Below are 14,505 nucleotides of genomic sequence, written 5' to 3'. Positions count from 1 at the left end.
GACACCTTTTCCGTTTCCGGCGGCGGAGTGATATATCAGCGAGCAATGAATCTTCCAAGAGAAGTCAATGGAATTTTACAAAATGTCAAATAAAACACGACAGAAACTGTATTTCGCTATACTACTTGTTTTTAACTCTTTCCCCGCCATTGACAAGATATCTCGTCAATCAAGAGAAACCGCTTCCCCGCCAATGACGAGTATTTCCGTCTTTCCGCAACTTTTTAAAACCGGAAGTATTGCCCCATGGCAAGCTGCTGCATGTCCGTGTCTGTTTTAAAGATCGCTCTGAATGGGATCCCTATGAAAAGTCCGTCACAAAAAAGGAATTATCTCTGCTTCTTGCTCAAAATGTGGTGTTTTTGCAGAAACCTACCCATATTCAAAAGCTGATTACAAAAGAACTACTGAAGGTAGGATGAAACGTTTTTTTTTTTTTTTGAAAGCAGAGGGTCTGTTCTTTTATTTTGTATGTTTTTATATTTGAAGAAGAACATTTTATGGAAGGCATTAAACTTTTGTGAAAATCATGAAAAACGCTGGCTGGCAACTTTTTTTTAAAACACTGGCGAGGAAAGAGTTAATCATCAATGAACACCACAAACCACTCGGTGAGTAGCACAGTTTTGAAAATGATTGAAAATGAGATGAATTTAACTGGTTTGGCATGATGTTTGAAAAGCGCTATATGATAAAAAATGTAGCAGTAAACTGACTTGCAACTCTTCATCCATTTTTAGGACAATATTTAGTCAATAACAGATGTGACAAAATGTATTAAGAGGTTTTATATATATGTTCCTACTGTATAAACAATAAAATCCATTAGCAATAAAATTCCTATAAACTACAAATTGGATCAAATGGGCAATTTGTGGCAAATGCATATGTATATATAGATTAGTAAACTAATGGCATCATACACAGCACTTTATTCTGTATTTTATAGTGGTGTGATTCATGTTTTTATCATTTTTCTTTGTGGGGTATAAGAGCGATTATTGTGTCGCTGGCCAGCCTGACTGATTTTCTCAATTACAAAACTGTTGAGTGCAGTTTAGCGAGGACAGATGTTATATTTGTATTCATTTATTTCATTATTTTACAGGGTGGATGACACGTGAAATGAGCCTGAAACAAGCAATGAATATCTATTATGTCCTATACGTAAGGATGCAGATATAAATGGCATCAGGTGGTACTTATCTAAGAACTTGAGCACATGAAATTTGATCACACCAATGGTAAACTGCAATATTTCAGTTTTGACTTCAAGTTACTTCCAAACCTCTAATCTGATTGAACTAACAGCCAGTGTGAATTGTTATAAATTGTTGTGAACAATGCTTATATGTACTGTAATAGCACTCTGTGTCAATTAAAAAAAATTACTCTTCTGGTTCTGGATGCTGATTGGTCAATGAAACATTCCAGACGTGTTAAAGGTGGGGTGCACGATCTCTGAAAGCCAATGTTGACATTTGAAATCACCTAAACAAACACGCCCCTACCCCAATAGAATCTGGACCTTCTTTTGATAGACCTGCCCCACAAATACGCAACCCAGGCAATGATGTTGGTTAGTAGACACGCCACTTACTACTGATTGGCTACAAGTGATTGGCGACTCTCTTTTCCAAAGCGTTTCTCAAAAATCGTGCACCCTGCCTTTAAAGTCCCCCTGTAGTAGATATTTTATCAAAACTCATCTTTGAGCATCATATGTAAAAGTTTTTCCTGTGGCAGGTATTTCTTTAATTTGAATGTAACTCTGCACCCTTGCCTCATTTAGTATACACAGATCTACAGTATTAATATGCGAATTAATCCCAGTCTCTACTCCATCGCACAGCTTGGACCATGAGTATGAATAGGCAAATTAGTCTCCGCCTCCACTTGTTCACACCACCTCCACTCGTTCACACCATAGATATATACCTGTACTGTATGTGACCCGTACTGACAAAATGAGTTTAATTTTGAGCTGCAGGGAAAAGAAAGTAAAATGTCGATTAAAAGTACATTAAGCCCTCATCGAGCGATTCCAATGCTCTAAATAGTCATTTAACATCTAAAATTATCTTTATTTGTATGTTTTCTGAGAGGTGTACAGATCTAAACTTGCAGGAATGAGAAAATAACGTGCAGGACTTGCTTGATGTTTAAAGAATTATTAAGAGAGATAAAGTTTGGCACCTGATAAAAACGATCTTCATGACTGACAGATTCGTGTGCAAAATATACACATATACACAGAATTACAGTTTAAAAAAAAAAACTGTTTTGACAAGAGTTCACGCGGATATAATCTGTTATGTCTTAAGTGAATGTTTGGTTAACTGTTGGGAAAAATATATGATGTGTATAATTATATTAGATCCTTGCCGGTCCTCCCTATACGCAGAGTACGCAAGGTGCGTTTGGCCCCGAACCACATAACCATGCAGTGATTTATTACACAGTCCAAATCCCCAGATTCAACATTAGTCCTTTATCATAAACCCTTTAGACGCGTCTGCAGCAGGCACTTATTTTGACAAGACATGTGATGCACATAGGATCACTTGACGCGCCGAACACATATTTTAAAATTACGAACCACACACAACAGGCTACATACATGGGCTGCGTCCAAAAAACTCTAAATTGCTGCCTTCTGAAGCAGCTTTCCAAGGCAGGAAGGCATCAAGGCATGTCCGAATTCAATGTTATGTTTACTTCCTGTCTCCTGAGATACCTATGCGTGGGCGTACAATAAGAATGTGATTGGTCAAGCCTGGTCGAGTTCGAAAAAATAAAATGGCGGCCAAGGACGCGACTGGAGCACAAATTCAGTGTAGATAAAGGTAGAGTTTCACTTTTTACACCTTTTAATTGCATTTCTAGCGAGAAATCAGTATTGTAGTTTTCAAATATGTGATTAGTTATCACAAAGGCGCTCTCTGTTTATTCAAACACGCTGCCTTTAAAGTGCGTCCCAAAGTCTTTCTCTGAGCTGCCTTCATGCCTCCGAAGTCATTTCCTCATGAGGCAGCGAGGCAACGAGTCACTGCCTTGAGTTTTCAGACGCAGCCATGGTGTGACTTCGGATCGAGCGCCCTCGAAAAAAGAAGTCACCGGCCGTCACTGGGTTTAACTACAGTTTTTAAAAACCATTGTTTACAAAACCATATGGTTATTTTGTGGTAACCATGGTTTTACTACAGTAACCATGTTTTTTTAACTGTAGTAAAAGTGTAGATATTTTTGTAATCATAGGGCTTTTCAGAAAACATGTGTCGATGTCATAATTAGGAAGTATTTTGATGAGTGTCACAGTAATGTCCGTCTGGCAAAAATGTACAGCTATAAGATAATACAACATGTTTTTTTATCTAAATTTAGGCAAAGAGACAATGAATGGTTTTATAAAGGTGTTGAAAGGGCCCCCTCACAAAGTTGCTTAGGGCCCCCCAGGATCTGGGACCTGCTTGCATTATAGTAGATCTTCAAACTGTATGTCTCAATTTTAGTCAAACAATAAAAGAATGAAAAAAGTTACTATACTTTAGTATTGTTTTTGATTTTATGAGTGCAAAATCTATTAGTTTTATCATTGATTTTAAGGTACCGATGCAGTGATTTTGTTTTTGAGCCTTCAAAAAAATTAAATTAGATTTTTCTCAAAATTTACTTTGCTGACTTTATCAATTTCAAACACATGTAGCTCTGTATTTTTTTTGTCAGATTCCAACAAATCTTACATCGTTTTGAAGTTTTTTTAATAGAGAATGTCAAAATATAAATAACTAATAAAAAAAAAATGCTCATTCCGACACAATTTGACAGCACGGGTCACATATGTAAATAGATGCTACATTCGGCAGTTTCAGAAACATAACTGCTAAGTCCGGTCTCACATTGTACACATGAACTGCATTTTAGCAGCACTAATTTATTTAAGCACTGTGAGCACTGCATGCTCGCGTCAGAGAAGTAAAGCTGAACGGCTGTGCTGCAAACGTTTTAGTGCCGAGTCTATGCACCATTCATACATATATCTATGACTTTAACTAATGATACACTTTTTAACTGTGTCCCTTTAGGACGTGGACCCCGTAACTTTACATTTGATTAACTGAACTTTTATAACTTTATTAACTTTAACTTTATTAACTTTAATTAACTTAGAAACATTTTCTAAAATAACTGAAAATGTGTTAGTCTGAAAAATGATGGACATATGCATCTCGAACGGCTTCGGGGTGAGTAAATCATGGGTTTAATATAATTTTTAGCCGAACTATCCCTTTTAAAGTATATTAAAAACACCACATACACTGTAAAAAATTTCTGTAGAAATTACAGTATTACTGGGTATTACTTGCAACTAGCTGCCAGTAACTTACTGTAGATTTTACATTCATGTTATTTACTGGCAACATTTTGTTCAAAGTTAAATGAACATGAAACATTTTCAGACTTTATCTTCTACAGTAAGTTACTGGCAACCAGCTGCAAAATTACAGAATTTTTTTTACAGTGTAGACATATAAACAACAACAAAACCCTGATTTTCCTCCCAGGGGGACTTTAAAATACACAAATAATACCGCCAGTTAGGGCCGGAAAGTATATCGAGTTTTGGTAGGCTATGGGTATTTTTTCCCGAGTGTGAATCAGGATGAGACAATACTGTCTGTATCAGTATTAGGGTGGCCATTCGTCCGGATTTTGGCCGGACAGTCCGGATTTTAAGCACGCTGTCCGGCGTCCGGCGCAGCTTCAAGCCGGACGCTTATTTGTCCTCCTTTTTGGGGTTGCGCTGCTTAATCAGCATAAAACCCGCTCTAAAAACTTTATTAGGACGTCGCACGCAGCAGCAGAGCGTAATGCCGTAAGATCTCTAGTCAAACAAACGATTGGCCGAAAACGGTGTCAAATAAATATCTGAAATATCATTGGTTAAAAACGTAAACAAGCCTCCATGTGCTGGCTACGTCATATCATCACGTTAACATGCCGAAACGCCAGACCTCGTTTAATCCGGAATGGACAAAAGAGCATGAATTTATTGCAAAATAAAAAAAAAGTACAAAAAGTTTTATTGGAAACAAAAAACTCTTGGATGCTGCCAGGAAAGGGCAGAAGTATTGCAGATAGACAATCAACTATTTGGTGAGTACATTAGTCTTATGTGTTCTATGTAGTCTTATGTGTGTTCACAAATCTGATGCAGCTAGTTTACTGTGTATTGTATTTAATGAAGCAAATATATATAGGCTACACTCGTTTCCTCTTAAGCCAAATTGATCTCTAATGCAGCATTTTCACATAGCCCATTCATCTAATGTGCCAGTCTGCCAGATTATTTGTTTTTTTTCCAGAAGTTCAAAAATTTTGTGTTTTCAGGCACTGTGCACTTTGCAAGACTTTTTTTGAAACAATACAAATTCTTTGAACAAACACTTTTTTGCCTCTTCTTTTACACATAGGTCTACATCAAACTGTCCGGCAATTATAGAGTAGGCTTTTTCAGAATCACTGTATCATGATACCATAGATATAATGGACAAAATTGTATTACAAGTACATTGTAGTTGCGAGTACACCAGAGTCCTATGCAATTATTCTTGCCTCACTAAATGCCGCAAAGTGTCCTCCTTTTTGGTGTTATGGAAATGGCCACCCTAATCAGTATGGTCTGATGACTCTTCTTCTTTGCAACAGACGCTCTGCCAGAAATGTACAATGAGGTTAGACATAAGCTTTCCAACCAGCTAACATGTTGTGCAGCTATTTATTTTCAAACAGCAACGAAACCCCTGACTATGAAAGGTATTTTCTTCATATGCTGTGTCAATAAAGGTGACCGTGACATCTCACGAGGCTTCAACATTTATCCCAAAATTACAAAAGACATTTTGGTCAATATCACCTAGCCCTACGGCCATCAAAAGGTTTGTGGCAGGGATTTTATCTTTTAAGCAGAAAAATAGACCTGAATTTGCTCAAACGTAAAAAAAAATTAATTTCAATATAAATGGGTGTCCTAACATAGCAAACTAGCTAATTTTGCAGCACTGCAGTCAGGGCAGGCACGGGTTTCAGGCACTGGCTAAAAACCCAACGTAATAATAATACATCAATCAATATCACCCAATATTGCAGTAAATAGACTGTAATCAATGTCATTCACCTACTGATCGACCAACTATGCAGCTGATGCCCAACAAACAGAGAGATACGACGATTGAGCAGGGTATGACTTTGAAAAATAGCCGTAGCGGGGCTAAGAATATTAATCTCAGGTAGTGACGAGTGAGGCTTTCAGCTCAGCTAAGACACAAAGCCATTAATAACATCCTATCAATTGCTCTCTCTCTATCTCTAACCACAGAGTGGCCTCTACGGGTACTGGAGCACATCATCAAAATAGCAAATGAGGCTGGCAGCGGAAACAATACACAGAGGCGCGAGATTTGTGATAATCGTCATTCACTCTCTTCCTTCGCCTGTAGGCACTTTACATCAAAACAGATGACAACTGAATCGCGTTGTGACATGTTAGTTTAACTAAATGTGTACAAGACAGAGCAACTGCTGTGTACCGACACTGGTACACATAAGAGTGCGTTTCCCATTCACTTTTGGAAACATATACAAAAGCTGTCACTGGGGCGATAGTACCATTTCAAAAAGTACCCCTGCATATTAGTACCTCAGAGGGATATATTTGTACCTAAATGTTACATATTAGGACCTTTTCAAAGGGTACCGTCCCAGTGACAGCTTTTTAAACCTTAATTTCTGAGAGTGTAGTGTGGGATGCAGCCTGTGTAAGTTGGGGAAGGATTTTTTTGGGGGGGGGTCCAGGATCTTAGGGTATTATTATTTTTTAAGCATATTTCCATATGCAGGATAAATTTATTTCTATTTTACCAAATGAAGAAGCAATATTCAGTGTTCAAAACCATAACTTTCAAAATAATAACAATTGTAATGGAAACAGGTTGTCGCGGCAACTGGCTTTCGCGCACACTGTTAACGTGCCAACTGTTACGTGTGCAGCGTTTTTTGCGAGTGCCAAACTCAATATCCAGCCAGCTTTTAAAGCCTTGAAATCTTACATGAAGCAACATAAAAAATCTCAATAGGGCTTTTCACACTGCAATTAAACATATGAAAGTTTTTAAAGTTTAACGTCGTCAAAGTTTAACGTCGTCAACTATAATAACTTTTCCCTACGATGGTTTGTACATAGTAAAGCGGATTTAAATGGGACATTTCACAAGACCTTTTTGAGATGTTAAATAAATCTTTGGTGTCCCCAGAGTAGGGTTGTGCCGTTAGACGATACTATCGTTATTGGCAATACTATTGTTGCAGATGATAGTATTGTTGCAGACGAAACTATCGTTACCGGCGATACTATTTTTGTACGTTGACGTTGTTTTACTACCAAAAAGTTGTTTTTAGCACAGGGGGAAACATTGGCTGCGGAGCCTGCGTCCAAATAACCACACTTGCTGTCTTTGCACTTGACCGCTTGACTACTTAATTTGCGTTTTCCTGTATGTGGCCCAAGTGTTCTAGTGGGTGTGAGGATTAAGCGTGCATGTAGATTTATTCACCAGATGGACGTTCACGCCACCAGAGAGAGCGTCAAAAAACGCTCTCTTACGCTCAAATGCATTCTCTGAATTCCACTCAAGCGAAGGTTTCCGCTTTCCGATTGGTTGCCCCCGAACTTTTCCGCCTTGCGATTGGTTGCCAATCATACCAGTAATGTCAATCAATGTGGCAGCAATTTGAACCAAAACATATAATTTTTTTTTATTTATTTAGGCCAGTGGTTCTCAAACTGGGGGCCGGGGCCCCCAGGGGGGCCGCCGAGATGGTGCCAGGGGGGCCCCAGTTTTATGACATTTTATAAAATACATTAATTTATCATGAATTCTGTGGAATTAAAACCTAAAAAAATAAGGCTACTAACCAACAGCACTACTTATATACTTTAATATGTTTTGTCTAATTAAAATGTTACGTTTTAGAACAAAATTGTCATAAATTTTCTTTGGGTGGCCGCAAAGGAATGCACCGTACACAAGGGGGGCCGCACGCTGAAAAAGTTTGAGAACCACTGATTTAGGCTACTTAAAATGTCTATTTTAATACATAATCACTCTACAATTAACATTAACTGAATTTAAAGATTATCTACACTCATCTGAAACGTTCAGAAGCATAATTCTTTGCACCTGTAAAAACTAATGTTAAACTAATATTCAGGGGTTGTACGTCTTTAAAATTAACAAAGTTCTTGAGAATCGTGATCTATATTTTAAGCAAAAGAATCGTGATTCTCATTTTATACAGAATCGTTCAGCTCTACCTGCACCTGGATTTGTAATGCGCGCGCCTAATGGTGCATTTACACCAACCGCGCTAGAGGCGTGAAGCGCGAGTGATTTCAATGTTAAGTCAATGTGCAGACGCGTTGACGCGCGTCAGGAGGTCCCGCGGCGCGGGAGAGGCGTTCGGCGCGGAGCGGAAGACGCGTTTCCGCGTCATTCGCGTGTGAAGCTCGCGCGAAAGGCGCGAATTGAGCGTTGTGCGCGGTACGCGCGAATGGTGCTATTGTGCATTTTGCGTTTCACGCGGATTTGCGGCTGACGCCCGAGTTGAAAAATTTGAACTTTGGCGGAATTTCGCGCCGCGTTAACCAATCAGGAGCCTGCCTGCTGCTGTGGTGGCAGCCCCGCCCGGAGTCACTCACTCAAGCAGTCACTCGGAGCTATATGACACAAGTTGTTATTTCTATTAGGAGACAGGAATAAAAAGGACCTCGCTTGGAAGAGTGTCAGTAAGGACTTTGGGCAACCTGGTAAGTTAATACACACTTCACTTTTGAGTCACGTGACTTTTATCGACCCGCGCCATTTATTTTCCCCCTATAGTAAGGTTACCCAATACAAACTGGTAACTCTCTTGATAAATGCACAAGTAACATCAGTCATCTTGCAAACAGACACTCGCACAGCACTTGCCCCTCCCACAAGAAGCGGATTTTGCTTCAGACGCGCGTCAAATGCTTGCTTTCTCCGCGCGTCTACTCCGCTCTACACGCGCGAATGCATTCAAAGTGTTCAAGCGGCAAACTAGGCGCGGTAGACGCGATTTTGACGCCCAAAACGCGTTTGGTGTAAACCCTGCATTAGACTCTTGCTCGGACCTGAACACGGGCGGCATGGACTCCTTCTTGTACCTGAACTTGTAATGCGCATGACTCCTCGCACATAAGCTTGTAATACGCGTGGCTCTGCCATTTTCTTGCACTAGAGAGGTTGTTATGCGTGCAGGGGTTTAAAACCAGCAAGTGTGTGTTGTTTCTGCTCCATGGCACGCAGGAAATTTCAGAGTGCCCGGGCTTTAATGGCACGCACGGAATAATTACATGTTTTAAGAAGGTTACGGTCGTGACAGTGTTGCCCTTAGGGGCCGGACACACCAAAACTTTTAAACGGAGCTGAAAACGCATTGAAGACGCCGAATGCCAGCTGTTTTTCAGCCGAGCGCTTTGGTACTGTAGCTGTAATACTTCAGCTGTGAGCCGGTTGGTTGCTGTGGTTATGCCCGCCCCTCCTCCACTGTAATTGGACGGCCATGTGAGAACTGACATTAAAGAGCGGAGCTTTTCACTCAAAATTGAATATTTTTGAACTCTCAGCGCTCAGCGCTGAGCGCGAGAAAACCCCGAGCGCCGGTTTTCAGCGCGGAGAAAACCCGCTAGCTGCTTGCTTATTTGAAAAACGCTGAGTTTCCATTGGAATCAATTGAAAACATGTGCCGGCCGCAGGCGTAAAAGCTTTGGTGTGTCCAGCCCCTTGAAGTAAATCAGCTTCTTTTTTGTCCACCATTCAAGTGGCTTGTCATAAATGAGTAAAAAATGAACAAATAAAGAAATGAGTAAACTATTGCCCCGCACCATGATAATATCTAGTGCTGCACAATTAATCGCATCGCAATCGTGATGTCAGCCTGTGCAATTATATGACAGCAAAATGTTGCAATCATATTAAATAAATAAATGTGTGGACTTGTTAACACAAACTTTCTGATAACAGTTTGATGATTTTCCTTGCTGTTTAAAAAAAGAAAGAAAAATGAACAAAAAAGGCAGTGCACGTGTGGCATGCACGTGTGTGGTGTGCGTCGTCACTTATACCAGAGCGAAGATGGATGCAGAGGAGGTTTACATTGATCTGGTAGCTAAAAAAAAAACTCTATGTCTGTTGTATGGCGGTATTTTGGATTTAGGATTACTGACACTGAGCAGTTGCTACATCACGTGGCAATACGAAAACATTTCTAGTTTTACAAATACAAATTTTAGCTAAACTGTGTGTGGATTTTCCTTAAAACCCATCAAGTTGACTCATGATACCATTTAGTATAATCGCAATCACACATCGCAATTTTAGCATCAATAACCGCAATGGGGAAAATTACCCAAATCGTGCAGCCCTAATACTATCATGTATCGGTGATCTCACGGGGTGACGATAGGACGATCTCACAATGGGGCATATCGCCCAACACTACCCCAGAGTACATATGTGAAGTTTAAGCTCAAAATACCATATGGATAATTTATTATAACATGTTGAAATTGCCACTTTGTAGGTGTGAGCAAAAATGTACCGTTTTAGGTGTGTCCTTTTCAAATGCAAATAAGCTGATAAAAAGCAAACACTGATCACCATGATGGTGGTTTGTTGAAATTGAAACTCGATTGTGCTGTCAATTATTTTTTTCTCTCTCTCTCGATGCACTAAATGGCAGTGACGTGGTTGGATAATGCAGATTAAGGGGCGGTATTATTATATTAAGATCCCCTTCTGACCTCACAAGGGGAGCCGAATTTCAATGACCAATTTTTTCACATGCTTGCAGAGAATAGTTTACCAAAACTAACTTACTGGATTGATCTTGTTCACATTTTATAGGTTGATACAAGCACCCAATTATAGCACTTAAACATGAAAAAAGTCAGATTTTCATGATATGTCCCCTTTAAATGCCATAGATTATTTTCATGTGTCCCCCGTTATTTGTCGCAGAAACCCGAACCTGGTTATGTTGTGCCTGCGCCATATTGGCCTGTAAACAGCTTATAATGGGAGATATCAAGTTTTATCTGTTTGTTCTTGTCTTGTGTTTATATTAATTGATCATTTTACTGCCGAGGCCACACTGGAATGCTTGCTGCTTGTGATAAATTAAAACGTTACTTTGTGAGTTGCTACAAATTACTCTTGAGAGCCGATCACAGAATAGTAATGTAATGAAACTGAGGGGGGCGTTGATTTATTTTATTCCTAGATATCTTGGGGGGCTGTAGGATTTGAAAACACACCGGTGGAAGATTTAACCCAGGACAAATGTTCTGAATCATTGCACTTCTGACTGGTAACTGGTTCAGTGTGACCTTTTAATCACAAATAAACGTTGGGCAAACAGCTTGGTGAACAGATGAATTGTATTAAGCAACAGGTGAGGCTCAGAAGATCAATGAATGCAACCTGTTTCTAGGGACAGCACAAAACTATACAGTGTAAAATCACAGTGTAAAGATTAGAGATGCAACAAATGTTATTTTCATTAACTTCTTTCTTTTGTATTAAATATGTACAAAAAAAACCTCTACAGAGGGGAAATGATTACATTTTGGTTTGTTTAAACGCATTTAAAAAAATTAATGTGAGACTACACCAAACAAATTAGTACATTTCTCAAAAGGATTACTGGTATCGTTTCAAAAAATGTTGTTTTCTCTGCTACTTTCTTTTCTAAGCGCTGTGCTCATTTAAGCTTACTTTCCAGGTTGTTCACAAAGAGACTATTAAAGTCCATTTAAATATCCTTTTGGGGATCTAGAGAGGCTATTAGGGTGATTTTAAGGACAAACAATATACTCCAAGTCATTAAACAAGCTACTTATGACCAAATATATATTTGCATCATCATAAAACCTATTGTTTTTTAAAAAGTTTCAAACTTTACTCATTAAAAAAAGGCCTCCATCAGGATTTTTGCTGTGCTGTTATGTGCAAAAGTGTTGTAATTAGAAAAGGCGTGCGTTTGTCCCTAAATTATTTGCTTCTTTTCAGGCCAAGTCAGAGACACTCATTAGGATAACAAATAGCAGCTTTGGAAAAAGGTCTCAGGATGCCGAATTATTCCAATTCCTACATGAGCAGACGGCTAATAAGTCTCATCATGGCTGCTCCCTGTCTTCAATTTTTTTTTTAAACAACACTGCTTTAACATCTAATGCCTGTACGGGTAGTTGTAATGTTTGTTGATATATAGTGTACACAGTATCGTTCACAATTTAGTTTTTGAAAAAACAGGAGGTATGTGCACATATATAATGCAGGTAATTTCAAAAACATTACACTTGTGCAATGTGACTTACGGTGTATGTTGTCTGTGGCTACAACTGTGTCGATGAATAACTTCATTTCACAACTTCAATATTATTAGAGGGCCACAGATTTTGTTAAAATGTAAAATGAGCCAGGTGTCACATTCCATCCCAGATTTTCCTCACATGCAGAATTTGTGCATGTGGATGACCGTCCTTGGCTGAATTTTTATCGCGGATTCATGTTGAATCTGTGACTGTGAGATAAAAAGACGCCGGCCACATCCATGAGGCATGAAAGGGACGTTTCTTGACTTCTCTTGACTTACAGTGATCTCATATTGCATGCATACTCGAGATGAATAATTCAAGTGAAATTAAAAACCGAAAGTTCACATTAAAAATGCAAAACCATATTACAAGTAGCATTTCTGGAGGAAGTGGTTAGGTTCATGAGAGTATGATACCGGTTAAATCACAGTGCATGGTTAAGTACCAGCTCATATGAGAAAAAATCACGGTTTGAGGAGAAGTAACAAGGAAGTAGATTCATTTTTTGATCACTTCTTACATTATTGCATTTATTACATACTTATAACAATGCAATTACATAAGCATTAGAATAAAAAAACATACTATATATTGTTAATTTATTATGCAGCTTGTAATATTGTTATTATTACAATTACCATTATTTTCATGGTTTAACTATAGTAAAAGTATAGTAACCATATTTTTTTATGTGACTGATTATAAATCATTGATTTCACTTTAATTTCTATCTTTCTAAGTCAAATTTAAATATATATCAAGGTTATATTTTCACACAATGTTTTTTTTACGTTATAGGGTGATTTATGTAAAAAACAGCAAATCACAAAAATAACTTTAGCTTGGTATTCACATACTGTGTCACTTTTGTATTATTAGTATATTTTTGCTACTTGTGCTTACTATGGTTTTACTACAAATACTATAGTAACTGTAGCAAACCATGCTTGACATAATACAACAATTAATTAAGTACAATAAATAATAATAATGACTTATTATAGCTAACAAATAATCACCTTACACCGTAGTACATGCAATAAAGTGTAACATGCATACTGTAATGTACAGTATACTTAATTTTGGCTTCAGGGTCTTTCTTGCACCCCATCAGAGCACCTGTGCATTTCTGCAGGAGATGCGCAGTTACCTAAACTTCACACTGCAGAAAACCAAACCCCAGAGCTCCTTACATCCACATCCCTCAAATGACAGCGGGTCAAAGCCCATCTATCCCACAATACACCGCACAACAACAGCACGAGCTCGTTAATGAACTAATACTTGACCCGCTGATAGAAGCACGCGCCTATTGATTCGGTAAATACATGAAATAACGCGAATGCACCTGAGACGCGTGCAAGGAGAAACAAAAAGCCAATTTAATAAATAATGTATACAACAAATAAATGTATACTTTACCCAAAAAAACGCGCCTTTTTTCCTCTCAGCGTGTGTGTATTTCTTCAGTCTGTGCTCCACACGAGGCGGATGAGAGGTGCTGACATCGCAGTCACTGGGATTTCGGGAAAACCATTTTGTCCAAGTCCGTGAGTCCAGAGAGAAGAGGGAAAGCGCAGTATTAAGGTGGGCTTCGCCCTTTCTCTTTTGGTTTTTCACCCCCAAATATATTCCAGTCCTCGTAATGTGTGCGCAAAACACAATCCTTCTCCTATGCCGACCTCACCTCGTTGCATTCACTGCCACACAGAGAAAGAGAGAGACGTTGTTTGTGGCCAGATTTACATTCAGCGTGTCAAACCACCGCTGAATGAGAGAGAGAGAGAGAGAGAGAGAGAGAGAGAGAGAGCGACCGAGAGAGAGAGAGAGAGAGAGAGAGAGAGAGAGAGAGAGAGAGAGAGAGAGAGAGAGAGAGAGAGAGAGAGAGAGAGAGAGAATAAAGATGCACACTTTATGAACAATAGCGCCACCATCTGAACCAATTATAAACAAGAACACGAAAAGTACTGTGTAGAGTTTCCATATACAGTGCATCAAAATCATTTTTTTACCATTTAGAAATTATTCTGGTGTTATGAATGTGA

The 14,505-nt window shown here is 38.8% G+C and overlaps 1 protein-coding gene across 1 annotated transcript in view; it reads right to left on the bottom strand.

Annotated features, from left to right (window-relative positions):
* The window catches only part of cntn3a.2 (contactin 3a, tandem duplicate 2), a 116,266-nt gene extending 102,048 nt beyond the window's left edge, over window positions 1-14,218 (bottom strand). Inside the window, exon 1 of the mRNA XM_055188235.2 lies at window positions 13,883-14,218. The gene's annotated coding sequence lies outside the window, so the exon portion shown is untranslated. The remainder of the gene's footprint in view (window positions 1-13,882) is intronic.
* Window positions 14,219-14,505: the final 287 nt, after the last annotated feature.

Source organism: Misgurnus anguillicaudatus, chromosome 13, assembly GCF_027580225.2.
Source record: "Misgurnus anguillicaudatus chromosome 13, ASM2758022v2, whole genome shotgun sequence".
Taxonomy (NCBI): Eukaryota; Metazoa; Chordata; class Actinopteri; order Cypriniformes; family Cobitidae; genus Misgurnus; species Misgurnus anguillicaudatus.
The sequence above is the reverse complement of the archived record's forward strand: the minus strand, read 5'-3'. Positions and strand labels throughout refer to the sequence as shown.